The sequence below is a fragment of the Protopterus annectens genome, chromosome 5.part0, assembly GCF_019279795.1.
Source record: "Protopterus annectens isolate FY-2018-M chromosome 5.part0, PAN1.0, whole genome shotgun sequence".
Taxonomy (NCBI): domain Eukaryota; kingdom Metazoa; phylum Chordata; order Ceratodontiformes; family Protopteridae; genus Protopterus; species Protopterus annectens.
This window is the reverse complement of record NC_056735.1, coordinates 1,999,037,959-1,999,050,174: the sequence shown is the minus strand read 5'-3', so window position 1 is coordinate 1,999,050,174 and position 12,216 is coordinate 1,999,037,959.

Below are 12,216 nucleotides of genomic sequence, written 5' to 3'. Positions count from 1 at the left end.
CTTAATGTTGATTATAAAATGTTTATGAGTATTTTTGCTGATAGATTGAAGACAATCATCCCAGGCATTATAGATATAGATCAGACAGGCTTCATTGTAAATAGAAATACTTTTGATAATATAAGGAGAACTCTAACATTAATTGATTTTGCAAATAGGAGAAAGAATGATTTAATACTTATTAGTCTCGACATAAGTTCAGCATTTGATTCAGTAAGTTGGGACTACTTGTTAATCTTACTGAAGTGCACAAACTTTTCAGATGCATTTGTAAATCTAATTGAACATTTATATAAAGGAGCATTGGCTTACATTAAGATAGGAACATATGTCTCACAAAAAATACCCATCTTAAAAGGTACAAAACAAGGGTGTCCACTCTCTCCATTATTATTTACTTTAATAATGGAGCCTTGGGCTAATCTGATCAGAAACAGTACTGATATAGAAGGATTTGATATAGATGAAAATACAACATCTAAAATTCAACTTTTTGCAGATGATGTTCTAATTACATCAGCAGGATCTAATTCTTCTATGCACTCCCTATTTGATAAAATGATGAATTTTAAAAATATTTCTGGTTTAATATTCAATGAAGAAAAAACTAAAATATTACCTATATATACACGAAAAAATGTCCTCATTAGTGATTTTAGTAATTATATACCCAATTCAGGTCAGATAACTTACTTAGGTATAATATTAACTAAGGATATCAAATCTATTATACATAATAATTATAATACTTGTCTTCTTAATATACAAAATCTTTTCAATAGCTGGAATAATATGTTTTTTACTATGGAAGAGAGACTTACAATTATTAAAATGATAATATTCCCTAAGATATTATACTTAATACAATCAATAATACTCCACCTACAAAATAATTATCAAGAAATTGAATACACTAATGTTAAATTTCTTATGGGCACCTAATAGACCTAGGATTGCATTAAAGAAACATAATAATAGCTGGTCTCAGGGCCGCATTTCTTTTCCAGACTTTAACTTATATACTATCTCTTCTATTATAAAAGTTATTACTTTGTTAATAGATCAGTCATATGTTGCAAAATGGAAAGATTACTGGGAACTAATTAGTATTCACTTCATGAAAATCTCTTTAACACATAAAAATATGATTGTAAATAACTCCATGTTATGGTTACTAAAATAATTTTGTACTTCACCTATTACACCAAAATATATAGTTAGTTATCCATTAAACATTATTATTAGTTATCGTAATTTTATATTCATGCATCCTAAGTATAAGGAATGGAATTTTATTCTATTCCTATAATGTATACACAAGGTATGCTTTTGTCATCCACTTCTGAAAGAACTCATTTAGTCACAGAAAATGATCTAAAGTACTGGTATCAGTTGCTATCTGATAATAAAGTTAAAAATTTAGACTTCTTAAAACAAGAATTTGATCTGAGAGAAACTTGTTGGTTAGAAGTTCAGACCTTTAGACAACATCTTATTAATAAAATTGATTTAATGTCTATAACAGTTAAAGAATCTATTCCAATACTGATTGATTACTTGATATTAAATTTACAACATAAAGTTTCTGATAAAGGTAAGCTTTCATACATACATAAAATTATCAGAGAAGAAACTTATTACAGTGTAGATACCTATTGGAATTATTTCACTTCCATTAATGGTGAATCACCAAATCAACAAGATAAACAATATATATTGGAATCTGCTTATAAAACTACTTCTTCCATTATTTGGAGACTTTTACTTGGAAATTTTTACATAGATCCTTTTATACACCTTTGATGATGAATAAAATAAATAATAAAGACAATTTATGTAAAAGATGTAATGTAGAAATTAATGCTGATTGGGCACATATGTTTTATGACTGTATAAAATTGAAAGAATATTGGAAGTCAATCAATGATTTTTTGCAGGCTCTTTTTACAGATAATTTCATTATTTCTAAATCTCTTATATTATTCAACACTCCTGTTCCTCAAAGTGTTAAAAAGGTTAAGCTTCCCTTGTTATGGTCTATTCTAGCAGTGGCTAGAAAAATAATAACCAGAAATGGGATTTCAGATACTCCTCCTTCGTTTAATGAATTTAAAAATGTTATGACTGTAGTGTGCCATATGGAATTGATGACAATAAAATCAAGAACTACTAGAAAAATCATCTTACTATATTATATGGGATACTTTACAAAATCTGTTAAAAAAATCTTAGCTTCAGTAGCATGGTATTTTAGTTTAATTAATTGATTTGATTGTAGTGGATGTATTTGTAAATACTTTGGTTATGTTATTGAATGTTATAACCATTTCTATTTTAATTACTTGTATAAAATTGTTATGACATTTATTTTGTATGTTAAAAACAATAAACTTGTTTTAAAAAAAAAAAGAACTAATGTCCCACTGCCTGACCTGCTGTGGTCTCTCTGTGTAGGGCTGGGGTGGGGGGGTTGCCCATAGGCATAATTCAGACCCCATACCACAGCCTTTGTTTGTGTTTTTCTACACCTGTCTTGTTGGCTGTGACTGTTGTTGGGTATATGAACCTCCTTGACTGGCATGTGGGAGTCACTTACCTTCTTGGTGTCCCAGTATTGAGGGTGGTGCTACAGGGATGCCTATGTCGGATGCACATAGTACACTCTCTACACATGGTTGAGCACAGGTAGTGTCATGTTTGACATCCCTTTTACTGTATGTGAGAGTCAGAGAGAGGTGTTATTCTCTGTGTCCCTCTTGTGTCAGTGTGTGTGCTATGCGTTGCCTCTTTGCTAAGGCCAGGGCATACTGGGCAGGTCTCCTTCTGCCTACTGGGGCACACTCAGGTTGTTCCTCCTCCGAGTCACTCTGTGCCTGCGCAGGCCTTGGCAATGGTGGGGGCTGAGTGGCCCTGCCCCATGCTGTTCCTTCTGCAGCTGTTTCTGCAGTATCATATTGTGTAGCATGGCACATACGATGACAATTTGGGTAGATGTAGCTGGTAAGTATTGCAAGGCTCCACCAGATGTGTCCAGGTACTGGAACAGTGATGTGAGCATTCCAAACACATGCTCTACTATAATTCTGGTCTGTGCGTGTGCCTCATTATGGAGTTCTTGTTCGGGTGTGTGTGTGCATTTCTGATGGGTGTCATCAGCCACAGCTCCAGTGCATATGCAGCATGCCCCACTAAGTAACCATGAGGGATGTCCCCATTGGAAAATCTCTGGTGCAGCTGTATCAGATGCCAGATGTGCGAATCATGATAGCTTCTAGGACAGCCAGCACACACATTCATTATTATGCCCTGGGCATCGCACACAACTTGCCAGTTGATGGAAAAGAAGCCCTCTGGATGATGTAGACCCTACCCCACTCACCAGGTGGTGCTTTGATGCATATGTGCATGCAATCTATAGTACCCACTACCTCATGGTATTCTGCTATTTGGTGGAACAGTTGCATATTGCTGGCCAACGCCTCATGGGTGTTGGGGCAATATACGTGCTCACCGACATGTGCTGACATGACATCCAGGAACTGGTGGAGTACTCTGGATGCTGATGCCTGTGAGATCCCCATCATATCCCCAGTTTGCCTTTGGAAGGCACCTGTAGCTAGTATTCTTAGGCCTACACATATCTTGGTATTCATGGGGATGTATTCCCTTCTGTTAGTTCTGTGCGTCATGCGTGGCTGGCACAGCTCAACAATTTGCTGTAGGAGGTCCCTGTCCACACTATAGTGCTCTACTATCTCCAGCTCATGTAGCTCCTGGTAGGTTACCCTGGGTCTGTACACTCTTCTCCGTCTCCTCACTGTGGGTTTGTTGACAGCATTCACATCCTCACCACCCTCAGCCTCTTCCACAAGTTGTTGTATGATAGCTATTGCAGCCCCTATCATTTTGTTGTTTTGATTGTTAAAAGTTACCTGCTTGTTTACACCGGTGGTGTACAGTGTAGGAAAGACCAGAGTGGAAGGTGTTTGCATAGCTTGTAGTAGTGTTCTGGGCTGAGCTGGTTTGCTGATTGTGTAATTGGCTGATTCTGATAAATTTCACTTGCCAGCTATGCTAGTTCTCCTAGATTACCTTCCTACTCCTGTTTTCCCTTCCCATTGCCTTCCTGTTTAAGCCCAGGGGCATGCTGCGCAAACACAGTGCTCAAATGTGCTCAGAGCTGCTATTTCCTGTTTTAAACCTTTAAAACCCAGTGCATGGCATGCATACCTGCTTAAGCAATGTAAAGAGTGCTAGACAGAGTCAGACACACACCCTTGCTTTGCTAGGAGCCAATCTGAGCCACAGGGCTCCAATCCATTTACACTATGCCTGACACACCCCCCCCCCCATGATGTCAGCTAACTCCTAGGTGTGCACCAAGCTATTCCTACTCTTACACTGCTGGGACCTGACTAGCATGCTGAGGAAAGCTGGGATTCACTATCATTCCCCTCATTTGCATAGGATTGCCTGCTAATGCATAGTTACATGTCTCACACTGAGCCTACCCACTTAGCAACCACTACTCACTGGCCATGTTGTCTTCTGCCATTTTAGTTAGAGTGCTTATTTTAGGTTTATTTTATTATCCCCCCCCCCGATCCTGTTTGCGCGTCACTGCCCTACGCTTAAACAGCCGAGATCGGCTAAAATAAATAAAAGTTGATTTTTTAATTTTTTATGCTGTTTGCAATGCCAATGGCTTTATATAAAATAAATAAAAGTTGATTTTTTAATTTTTTATGCTGTTTGCAATGCCAATGGCTTTATACTTGGCCACTGGCATGCTTCCTGATGGATATGTATTTTCAGACTTTATTGCATCGACTCTACTTCAGAAATACAAAATAGCTATCCGTTTTGGATTTTGAAGAAATGTACTCGGTTACTAATCGAGTACATTTCTGCAGATTGTGCTAATCCTGCATGGCTGGTTTCAAGCTTCATGGATCACACATTCACCTCATTTGCATGGATTTCTCCTGCAAATGGGGTGATTTGCATACAGGGGCTTAGTCCATGCAAGACTAGTGCAGGAGCACTTGTGCACACCCCTGCAGTCTGTTCCTGGATCGCACGGCATACATATTGCCTGCTAGAGCTCCTGCACTAATTCTGCACACCATGCAAAGCATGCAGAATCCAGGGGTTAGTGTCTTATTTGTTTTATTGCTAAAAGTGGGGGTTGGGAGGGTAGCCTAATGGTTAAGGTATTTGCCTTACATACACAAGATGCAGGGTTTGAGTCTTGCAAGGGATAACTGGCTAGGCTTAAAATGGCTCACAAGGGCAGTTAGCTTAGTACTAATCTATGAACCTATGAACAAGCCCAGTGCTAAAACTGAAAGTAGGTCTTGTCAAAACTCCTGATATTTGAACTATATGCTAGCCATACCCACAACTTCTAAGTGCAAGAACTGGACAAACCATAAATAGAGTGGGACAAGGCCTAAACATCGACAATTTTAAATATTGCTTTTGCAAACTTAGAAAGTTGATAAAATTAAAGGTTTGCATTAGCATGAATTTTCTAAACCGTATGAAGTCTGCAACTGAAACGTCTGTCATTATTTCCTAACTAAAACCTTTAATGATTTACCAAGTTGCCTGAAAATGACAATTATGCCTAAATGATTTGGTAAGTTTGATGTCTCTACACTGTTTAAGAAGCCCCCTTTCTGTAGTAATCAAACCCTGTACCTTGTTTTTGCAAGGGAAACACTGACTATTACAAACACCCTGAACAAGAACCTGATACCATCTCTACTGATATGCAAAACACAGTGCCACTTAAGCACCCTTAAATAAAGCACATGCACACAGCATTAATTAACAATACCATTATTTTAACCCAGTGAGGATACTATTTTGAAAGAATGTATGCTCCATCACTTTATTACTAAATAATTAACACTGAATTATCAGAGAGGTAGACGACATAGACAGTACCTACTAATACTATAGGAAATATTTTCAAGGAAACAACATTTACTATACAGAAACACCAACGTACTCACATTAAGTAGGAAGCAGTATAATAAAAACTGAACCACGAAACTCTGAACCATCCAAGCAGAATCGGCGGCCACAGTGGTGCAGCGGTTAGCGTTGCCACCTCACAGCTAGAGGTTCTCTGGTTCGATTCTCAGCTGGGGTGCCTTCTGTGTGGAGTCTGCATGTCCTTCCTGTGGTCATGTGGGTTTCCTCTGGGTGCTCCGGTTTCCTCCCACATCCCAAAGACATGCAGTAGGTGAAGTGGACACTCTAAATTGGCCCTAGGTGTGAGTGTGTGCACGTGTGTGCCTTCTGTGGAAGGTTGGGCACCAGGCTGGCAACTTGACACCATAAACCTTCACTGCCAATCATGAGCGGACAGATGATCTGCTGTGGTGACCCCTAACTGGGAAAAGCCAAAAGAAGAAGAAGATATATATATAAATATATTTATATATTTAATGATAGTTCTGTCCAATTCTCTGGATGCTTTACTTAGCATCTATGGGTGAAAGGTGGAAAGGAGAGAGATGATCCTATATCCAAAGCATGCTAACCCCTCCATGACCATTACAATCTCATTGCACATGCAGAGGAAACAGGTACTGCTGCAAACAGCAACTATTCATCATGCCTCTCAACCTCTTTGGTCAAAAATCTACACAAAGCCATAAATAATGGGATTCTGTGAAAATCTGTACTGTTGAAAGGTATGCTACTCATGCATCTCTCCTGCTCCCACCAACACACTCCTCAGAAACCACACACACCACCACCAAATCAACAAACCCGCACCATCAAGCTGCTGCACCCAATGCCTCAAAACCACAACTCATGACTGCAAGCAATCACAGGGACACAAGTCCACTCTACCAAATGAGAAAAACAGGGCCAAACACACGCAATGACCCCTACCTCTCCTAGACATTATATTTTCTTATTTATTTAATTTTTGCTTTAGCCACATAGCAATTTGGAGCCACATAGTGATTTGGAGGCTTACCATACAGAAAAAAAAAAAAACTAACTAAAATGATACAGTGAAGGCCTCCCTTCTCTAAAAAACTTAAAGCAGCCCCTGACAAGAGGACATGCACAATAAATGAAAGGCCAACTTGATGGCATGCATTCCACTAGCATTACCATCCTAGCTAATCTGTTCTCATATCCAACCCTCCAAATTACAGCAAATCAGCAATGGGAAAAAATATATATTATTAAATATACAAACCGCCAGCCACTGACCAACCCACCATCTACCATTAACCTGAGGCCTACCTGCTCTCCTGGAATACCTAAAGGTCGTCTCGGATGTGACCTTGCCTTAGCAAGTTCACACCAAAATGTGATTCCATACCCAGTTACACTCACATAAAACCCATTAAGCCCCTCCTTAGTCTTACCTCATTTCCTCTTAATCCTCCTAATTTCCCATTTAACTTTTTAATTCCCCTCTCCAAGCTAACCCTCTTAATTCTCATTACTATTTCTACCTAAACCCCCACCTGAAGATGTCCCTGGACCAATTGGTTTGTTACCAAATGTCATTTGTCAGAAGAGAAGAAATAGTTGCCAAAATTGGAAAAACATATTTGCGTTAAAGAATACATGTCTTTGGAAGTACGGAAGTATAATTTGTATTTAGAAAACAATCCACTTTCACTCACCAGGAATTGTCTTACTGCTCTTAATTTTGCCAAATATTGAATGTTTTAATTCTGGAAAGGTGATCTCTTTCTCACTTGAAGACATTTAACAGTTATATATTTTCTTGAAAATAAAACTGAAATAACAGCACATACAGAGTTCAGGAATTAATATAATAGTAGATATAACTTTAATTTTATTTTTGTTTATTGACAATTTGTTTTTTTCACAACAGCAGAGATTCTTACATTACAGTATGTCACTGAAGTCAAGGTTTGGGCCAAAGGCTATGGAATTAGAGAGTTGCACAATTCACTTGTAAGAAATAGAGGAGTTTCTGGTATAAAAATTGGTGAAATAAGGGGGAAGCTTTAAGATGAAATAAACCTGACCTTATTAAAAGCTATATATGCATGTAGTACAATTAAACATTTAGCCAAGTAAATGTATGTGTTTGATAAATTGTGTCAAACAAAATGTGAAAATAAGAAAATAAAGCAAGGATGAAATACAGCATTAATGCATTTGACAATGAGAGTTATGTTTCAATGAATTGTTTAGCAATGGAAGTCAAAGAAAACAGAATATAATTAAACTCAAGCCTTTATGCATTATTACTAGCATGAGAAGAAGAGTTCCCCTGCTTTTAAGACATTTTATAAAACCTGTCTAGAAAAAATGTTTTGCTAATATGCACAAAAGGAAAAACACGTATTCAGAACACTTTTCATTTACTTGATCACGCATATGAAAAGTAGCTATTTGGTACTTCTGAAGTAGAGTTGATGCAATAAAGTCTGAAATGCCTTAGAATCACTGAGACAAGAAAGAAGCTCAGAGTATATATATATTTTTTAATTATAGACTCATTGCCTGTAGTTGAACATTTATAATCACAGAAAATGCATGGACATTAAAATAACCAGTAGGAATAGCCTATGGATGCAAATGTTTGGCTGCATGACGAGGGATGCAGAGACCTGATGGTATACCATTGACTGGAATTTATTAGTGATCCCAGAATTTGAGAAAAAACAACAAGTGTTAAGAGAAGAGAATGTCTGATCTTGCTCACTTCTCTCAGGATGAGGTTAGAGTGGTCTATATCTAGAAAGGTATTCTACTCTTGAGCTCATTAGGGGAGATAAGGGAGATGATGTAATTATTTGATCAAATATGGGTGGGATATCTTTTGGCTTATATGATTAATGGAAATAACTGAAAGTCTTAAGTAGTACAGCCTTGTTCAATGTTCATTAAACACTCACTGAAAGACATGCCACTGGGTATAAAAAAGGAAATGGTAGCTCAAAGATAAAAAGAAAAAAAAAGACTCAGATGACAGATGATTACTGTACAGGCATGACTACTCCTCACCTCTAAGTTAATAACCCTTGGGGGATCAAACAGCTAAATACAATTACTCATAGAGAGGCTTGATGGTCAGAGTAAGCCCAGGAACAAAATATTATGGATGCAAAATATTCATGAATATAACTATGGTGAAGAAGTTCAAGTGATAACAGAACACAAACCCTTGCAAAGTGTACTCATGAAATAATTCTAGGGGACAACACTAAGAGCACAGAGGATGTTTCTTAATAAACAGAGATATAATCAGAAAGTGAAACACAAACCAAGAATATAACTAAAACTAGTGGATATACTGACTAGGGTATAATTATGTGAAAAAAACAAGAGCAAGTCTTAGAAGAAATAAGCATTATTAGGGTAATACCACAACTACCTAAGAGAGAAACTACAGTAAAACATTGAGGATATAAACTGTATCAAATGATTAAGTTGTCAATGCTGAGAGGATAACTGTTTAAGTCTTTAAGATTCAAATAAAAGCTCTTATTCCTCGCACCAGTCAATAAAAAAGATTTGACCACATTACACTTAGTTTGCTTTTACTTTTATTTTTCCAGTGTGTGGCCATTGTCATCTGCATTTTTGTTTTAAAAAATAAAACTTGCTAAAAAGATTATTTAAGTTAAAGTTGGCAGAACATATTTGTAACTGGAAGTCACTGAAACACTTGAGGTTATCAGAAGGTGATAAATCTATTATGAATCTCAAAATAAACAATGACATAGAAATAGATCATTGCAAACTGGCCAATGCATTTTATGATATATATATATATATATATATATATATATATATATATATATATATATGTATATATATATATATATATATATATATATATATTTATATATATATATATATATATATATATATATAAAACATAGATAGCTATATAGATATAGATGTATAGATATATTGATATATATTTTTTGGCTGTGCAACTAAGTTCTTAGATGAAAAAGAGATGATAAGATTCAAATTGCAAGATGGCTGCCCTGTGATTCTTAGAAAGATAGAATTAAATGCCACGAAGGCTGTTAAACCAAGCTCAGCAGTTGGACCTGATAAGTTACATAGATATTTTTTAAGTATTATTTTTATTAACATCTAGCACTGTGTTTAACTTTCTTTTTTCAAACAAAACATTTTTGGGGATTTATTCCAAAAATGTGAAAGGAAGCCATAGTTGTTGCTCCCATACCTAAAATAATATAAATAATATCATGGAACAAAAAAAATATTCCCCAGAAGTTTAACTTGTGTCAATGATAAGTGTTTAGGGAAAGACTTGGCAGTAGCCAAAATGGATTCATGGAGGGGCATTCTTACCTGACAAATCTTATTAGCTTTTATATGAATTTAGTAGACATAGTAGACCAGGGTTTATCAGTTAAAGAGATTTAATTTGACCTGGCCAGAGCCTTTGATTTGGTAGTTCATAAAAAAATATTGAGTTATACAATCTTCACCTATATATAGTATATATAACTCAACAGCCTACTTTGGGCAAAGACCAAGATAGATTAAATGCTTGATTGATGATTTTTTTTCCCAGAATCTGGGAAATCTCCCATATTTTTTACATTGAATCTTTAATATTCACTTGAACTACAACCTGTGGTAGACAGACATGAGTTCAGTTTAGTTTCTTATCTTCAGGACAACTCAATAGTGCAACCACCACCCCTCTCTAGTTGCACTGCAGTGTTAGTACTGGAATATGAATTCAGGTGTCTGGTGTAGGAAACTTCTAATCTTGTGACATAAATGAAAACTTTGTCATTTTTGTGCCACTAAGCTAAAATGAAAAGAACATTAATTTTTATCCAACAGACAGGCTCTCATGCACAAAAAAGCTAGTTTTATGGCAACTGTCTGTCACCTATGTTTTGGTATTTTCCCCATTGTAGTGTGATACTGGAGTTAGTATAAATAGTTGGGGGGGTGGGGGCTATTCTGGTTTTATATTGTCTACTTTACAATTCAGTATTTTGAAATTTAGCATTGTAAGATTTCAGTATTATGGGTTTCAGTGAAGTGATTTTTCAGTATTTTGAAATTTCAGCCTTATGGTCTCATCAAATGAATTTCAGTCATATGAAATTTCTATCATCTGATAGGGATCCAATTTCAGGTAGTGTGGGAGGCTTTCCGCTACATCACAGTGTACAGAGGTCTTGATCACCTCATCAAAAGATTTTCTGTGTGTGTGTGTGTGTGTGTGTGTGTGTGTGTGTGTGTGTGTGTGTGTGTGTGTGTGTGAGTGTGTGTGTGTGTGTGTGTGTGTGTTTACATTTTTCAGCTCACTGTTTTTGGCATGTGATTTCTGATGAACAGTAATAGAAAAAAAAACATGTTTTGCTTTCACATAGGGAAACTGCCTGGTGGTTCATTTACATTCTGTCTGATTAATTGAGCCTAGCCAATAATTTTTACCTTTCTATTCCGTAGGACTATATTAATTCATGGACTCCATCCATTTCATTTCTAGCATGGAAAACCATAGTTTATGTCATTCCCATTAAAATTACTGAACCTGGATTGTTCTACGGTTCACAAAATCATACAATTGAAGTTGTTTGAAATATTTGTTGTCTATGCGAAGTATAAGATTGTACAGGATTAGTGATCATAAAACAGAGGTTGTATGATACGTTTCTTAATCCTAAAATGAAAATGTCCATCTCTATTTTTCAAAAATATAACAAAAAGTTAAAAACTAAAATAAAAATGCTAATAGAAAATTAATTTGTCAAAAGCTTTTGAAGAACATTTGTTGTTTGATTTATTTTCCTGGAAACAAGCAGGTAATTAGATGGTCATTAAATGAGGTTTGGGGACAAACCAGTTTGTCCAGGGACATCTTTAGTGAGGGTTAGAGTAAGTTAACTTGGGATGGGGGGGCAGGAGATTTGTTGGGAAAAGGGTTATGAATAAGGATAAGAGATAGGTTGATCAGACTTTGGGAAGGATGGGTTAATTTATAAAAGGGACTTTACAGGAAGTGAGGTAGACATAGGGTGGGGCTTAGATTTATTAGTCTGTAACTGGGAAAAAGAATCACATTTTGGTGTGAGTTTGCAATAGTGCAGACATACATCATAGATAACCTGCAGGTATTACTTTGGTCAAGTATGTCTTGGGTTAACAGCTGAGTGCATTCAAAAGGTGAGTAAGGTTTGGTTGTAAGGGTTTAGG